The following is a 6,126-nucleotide window of genomic DNA, read 5'->3' on the forward strand; positions in this document are numbered from 1 at the left end:
CGGAAACCTAACCCTAAAAATTTGAATCTAATCTAATCTACAGACTACTTTGGCTGGATAGAAGTGTTTCAATCGTGGCAAGATTCAACAAGAGTACAATGTGCTAGGAATCAGATGAGGATAGCACAAAGATCGAGTCCATACCCTAACTTGGCGGTGGACTCACTACGGCGACAACGGCAGGGGCGAAAACCGTTGACGGCGGCAGAGACCAGCGACAGGAGGCTGCTGGCGACGAGGAGACGATCCGGAGACTTCCGATGACAGAGCGAGCTATTGCGCGGGCAAAGGGTTTCGGAGAAATTTCCAAAATTTTGCCCGTGACTATATATAGCCCGACCCTGTCGGTGTGACCGAGTGGAACAACTCGGTGGCACCGAGATGCATAACTATGTACAGTTACAGAAAATCGTCGTGACCGAAAAGTTCAAATCGGTTGCACCGAGATTGAAAACTCAGATCAACTTAATGATCTCGGTAGGACCGAAATGGAGGAATCGGTCAGACCGAGAGTCACAAAGAGGTTTTGGAAGTTTAAGTCTATGACGAATTAGGGACTCCGAGTGCTCCTCACACAGAGTGGTTCGAATCTGACTTGGTCAAATTTTGTGATGTAGCATGAATAGAGTTTGAGAAGAGAAAGCATAGATAGCCAGAGAAAGTTCTTAGGCATTCTTGTCCATCCACTTCGCAAAAAGAAAAGAACCCAACCAATCAAAAAAACAAGTGGATGTCCTTGGATGAATAAAATATGCACCAACATGCTCACACAATAAAATGGCAAATGAAATATGTGGCAAAGCATGCACAACCAATTCTAGCATCTATCAAACAATTGGCGATGACTAGGTCATCTATATATGAGTATATTGACTTAGGAGTCAAATTAGAACATTTGATCATAGGTCATACTCATCGTTTAAGCTCAAGTGGGGTTACCACTTTTACATAATGCATTGATATGTTCACACCATTAGAGTTGCTTTGACTCAATTCTTAGAGTTAAGCTCCCCCCTAGATGTGAGATCCCCTCTTAGAGGGATGAACTAACCTTGGGTTTTGTCGATGATGACTTCATGTAGGTGTTGAAGATGTGGATGCTCAATGTTGATGTAGATCATTTGGAGCAATCCTTTGGAGTGAGTTGCACTTTCAACTTACCTACATGGGTTAGTCCCACAAGGAGCAAACAAGAATATCTATAGACATAGAGTGATGCACACACAAGATGATGTCCATGAAATCATTAGGTGTCACATCCCTGGTCCTGGTATGCAGTAGGCTAGCCCTTCATGTGTGCATCATGTTTAACTTTTCAAATGAACTTGAAATGGGGACTGATCAAACCCTAGCACCAAATCAAATCAAATAGGTTCAACATAAAATCATTTTCAATGAACCTGAAATGCCTTTCTAAAATGTTCATCATCTTTGCCTTGGTCTTAAACCTCTGACAAAAATGGTGCACAATTTTCTAGGTCATCCTAAGGTCACTGAATTAAATCATAAGTATTTGAATTTGGACATTTAAATTCTATAAAATATATTAAATGTCCAAATACTCCTAAACTGAAATGTTCCATGTTGGATATATTCTATACAGTGGGCATGTGCAGTTTAGTGATTTTTGAAAGGGTCTAGGTATTTTTAGAAAAGCTCTAAAGATTACAGAATAATAGAAAATAGAAATTAAAGTAGAGAAACCAGAGAGAGAGAGAGAACTTACCTGGCGCTCGCCTGGCAGCCCAGCTGGCCCAGCACTGTAGCTGAGGCCCAGCCTACCAGGGCGAAGCGGTTGCCTTCAACCTCTGCCAGTAGGCAGAGGCGTGTCACCGCGCGTGCGATCGCCGTGGCCAGCTCCCTCCCTGCTTCCTCCACCCCGACTCCTCCAGACGCGCCACAGAGACGCCCAGCACCCCCTGCACCCCTCTCCTCTCTCCCTGGACCTCTCTCCCTCCTCTGCTCTCTCCCCACGACGCCACCGAACACGCCCATCGCCGCCGTTCGCCGTTGCCGCGACCACCGCCGTCCCGACGATGCCCCGAGCTGCTCCCGAGCTCCTGCGCCTCGTCACTAACTCCCACACCGAGCCACACGACTGGAAGACCCCCGAAGCGCCGTCCCTGACCCCTTCTTCCTCCTCGGGTTACCGGATATCGTCACCGCCGATTCGTTGTCCACAGGGCCTCCCCGAGCTAGCTGACCCCCTCTCCGACCCCGCTGTGAGCTCCTCTTCCTCCCCCTAGCTCCTGTGCTCGATTGGCCTCCGTAGCCGCCGTCTCCACTGCGCCTGAAAGCTCCCCACCACCGGCCATGGCGCCATCGTGGCTAGGGCCATAGTGGCTCGAAGCCAAGCTCACCATTGCGCTCAGCGCACCACCAGGAGTCCGTAGCGCCCACTAGCTCCCCCTGCCTTGCGCCGTAGCGCCGAACCCGTCGTTGCCCAAGATCTGGCCGCCGCCACGAGCTCGACTCCGGCAAGCTCACTTCACCACAGCCTCTCTCGCTTGCTCCAATGGATGCGCGAGAGTGCCAGCTCTCTGTAGGTGGTCTCGGCCGCTAATTTGGTCATCGGAGGGAAATATCCGTGCCCCTCCGCCGTCTCGGCCTCGCCGGCGGCTAACGCCGGCGGAATTGACCCTGCTGACTAGGGGTTTGACCCCGCTGACCGTTGACTAGGTGGGCCCAGTTTGACCCCTGGGTGACTGACGTGTGGGCCACCCTTGTTAATTATTAGTTAGGTTAGTTTAGCGCTAATTAACCTAGATTAGTGCTTAACCTAACACTAACTAACTCTGTTTAGTTTGTTAACTAACCACTGACACATGGGTCCCATAGGTCAGGTTTGACCTGCTGACCCAGTTGGCCACTGATGTCACCCTGACGCAGTGCTGACGCATTAATTCAATTACTAGAATTATTCTTATACAGGAAATTCCAGAAAATAGTACAAACTTCTAAAATTCATAGAAATTCAACCGTAACTCCAAATGAAATAAATTATATATGAAAAATGATCAGAAAAATCCAATCTATCCATCTGTACCATATTCACGAATGTTAGAACAACTTTTGTTCACTGTTTAGGTTAAATCAATTAAATGGCATTTGAATAATCACATATGGAGTTTGAATTTGAATCTTGTATTCAAACCAACTTCATTTAATCTGTTTCTAGTTACATTAGCTCAAGTCATAGTATTGCCATGTCATGATCATGCATCATATTGTGCATTGCATTGATTGTGTTCTTCCTTGTTTACCGGTGTTTGTCCCCTCTCAATAGACGTGGTATCGACGATGAGTTCGATTACTCCGACGAAGAACTATACTATCTTCAGAAGTGCCAGGCAAGCAAAACCCCCTTGTTCATTCCGATACAAACCCACTCTCTCGCTCTGCTCTCTTTTACCGCATTAGGACAACAACGATTCAACTGTTACATGCTGCGGTAGTTGAACCCCTTATCCTCTGCATGACCTGTCATTGCCACAGTAAATAGATGAAACCCACTAGCATGAGTAGGAGTTGTTTGAGCCCTGATGTGCCTACTCATTCATGCCTGTTTGTCATGCCTGCTACTGCTTAGAGTTGAGTCAGGTCTGATTCATCGGAGGTGTGTGAACATGTCCTACTGTTGAGAGCTAAGTGTGTGAACACGATTTGGTAAAGGTAGCGGTGAGAGGCCATGTAGGAGTACATGGTGGGTTGTCTCATTGCAGCCATCCTCAGGAACTGAGTTCTGTGTTTGTGATCCATGAACAGCTACTACCACACATTGGGATCCTTAATTGACTCTCTCGACTTATTAACCAACTTGATCTCTGTCCAGGAGTCGCAACTAGTTTCTGGTGTTTGTAGGTAGTGCTATTTTTCTACCAAGTGGCACCCGGCAGGGTGGGCTTGGGACAGACTAGGCACACGTGGCCTGGTGTACCGAGTGGCACCCAGATGGTGAGCTCGGGAACCCTACACACATAGTTTGGGGCCGTGAGCGACACCCCGGCCGGATCTCCTTGCAGATGGAACCCGAATAGGCGATAAACCTGGGCTAGAGTCTTGTGTGGTTAGTCAGGTCGTGGCCGACACCCTCTCCAGGCTTCCGCTTGAATGTTGCCGAGATACATGATGTGTACATGGCGGTAAGTGGCAAGAGCGTGTGTGAAGAAGTACACCCCTACAGGGTTAACATCATCTATTCGAATAGCCGTGTCCGCGGAAAACGACTTCTGGGTTGCCTATACAGTTCATAGACAAGTGAAAGTGGATACTCTAAAATGCGCAAGATAAGCGTGAGTGCTATGGATGGCGTTCTCGTAGGGAGACGGGAGCGGATCCATAGTGGTGTATTGATATGGTGAATATGTGGACTCATGTGCGCCACCTCAAAAGAGTTACTTGCAGTCGTAGTTCAGGATAGCCACCGAGTCAAAGCTGGCTTGCTGCAGTTAAACCCCACCATCCCCTTTGTTGATAATGATGCATATGTAGATAGTTCTGATGTAAGTCTTGCTCGGTACATTTGTACTCACGTTTGCCTATTTTATGTTTTTGCAGAGAGACTTCAGTCTCACTAGTAGTTCCACGTGGACTTCGACGTTTAGCTTGTTACCTCAGCTGCGATTTTGTGCCCTCGGCAGGATCTAGTAGATAGTCAGGCTTCTAAGCCTTTTTCATTTGTAGATGTTTGTACTCAGACATGATAAGCTTCCGCTTGTGCTTGACTTGTATGCTCTGAATGTTGGGTCGTGAGACCCCTGTTTGTAATATCTCACTCTTCGGAGCTTAATGAATACATACTTGAGTCGTAGAGTTATGTTGTGATGCCATGTTGTGTTTACACATATCGAGCATATTGTGTGTATGCTTGAAATGCTTGGTATGTGTGGGATCTGACTATCTAGTTGTTTATCCTTAGTAGCCTTTCTTACCGGGAAATGTCTCCTAGTGCTTCCACTGAGCCATGGTAGCTTGCTACTACTCCGGAACACTCAGGCTGGCCTGCATGTGTCCTTCTTCGTTCCTGTGTCTGTTCCTTCGGGGAAATGTCACGCGATGAATACTGGAGTCCTGTTAGCCCGCTACAGCGCGGTTCACCGGAGTCCTGCTAGCCCAGTGCTACAGCCTAGATTCACTCGCTGATGACCGACACGTTCGATGCTGGGTCATGGATGCCTGTCCCTATAAGTTTGTGCCACTTTGGGTTTACGACTAGCCATGTCAGCCCGGGCTCCTTATCTTATGGATGCTAGCGACACTATCATATACGTGTGCCAAAAGGCGCAAACGGTCCCGGGCAAAGGTAAGGCGACACCCGTGGGAATACCGTGCGTGAGGCCGCAAAGTGATATGAGGTGTTACATGCTAGATCGATGTGGCATTGAGTCGGGGTCCTGACAGCTTTGGAATCAGAGTTGACTGCCTGTAGGATTACCAAGCCAAACTGGTCGAAGTTGAGTCTAGAAATTCTTTAGTTATATAAGGGAATTGATTGTGGGATGGAACGTAAGGCTCTTTTTACTCCTTTACCTTTTGTCCTTCTGATCTGAGTCACCCTATTCTTCTCTACGGGGTTAAGGAACTAGGACTTCTCATCTATCTATTAGGATGACGTGTTACTAATCCATAGACTTATAGAATTGATAGTTTCAAGCTTCAATTCAGTTTCTACTACTTTTAGTATGTTCTCAGTTGAACCAGAATCGTGATATGATGTTGTTAAGTGACTATGCAAATCCTTGTGAATGTCTCAAATCTTTTCTGAGCATTTATGGCCGTTATGCTGTCCGAGTCATCCCAGGTTTCTAAACAATCTGATGCACCTGCAAATCCTTTCCCTCCGGTTTCGATGTTCCTTTAGGCCAAGTTAATCACACTAATTGCTGAGTTGAGGTATTTTATTACCTCGACCTATATGTTGGAGTTATTATTATGACCCTAGGTGTCTTAGGGGATCATCTAGTAATCTAGCCATGATTCGTGTCCCAGTGTGATGATTCTGGCCTTTACTCTCGAAAGCATCCCGTGATGCCACTTAGTAGTAGGTATTCTACTTCTGGGTTTTGAACCCGAGATTCACCCCACTTACCTCTTGTTGATAGTGTTTGCTAGTTTCTTTAGGAAATT

Source organism: Triticum aestivum, chromosome 6B (assembly GCF_018294505.1).
Source record: "Triticum aestivum cultivar Chinese Spring chromosome 6B, IWGSC CS RefSeq v2.1, whole genome shotgun sequence".
NCBI classification, from domain to species: Eukaryota; Viridiplantae; Streptophyta; class Magnoliopsida; order Poales; family Poaceae; genus Triticum; species Triticum aestivum.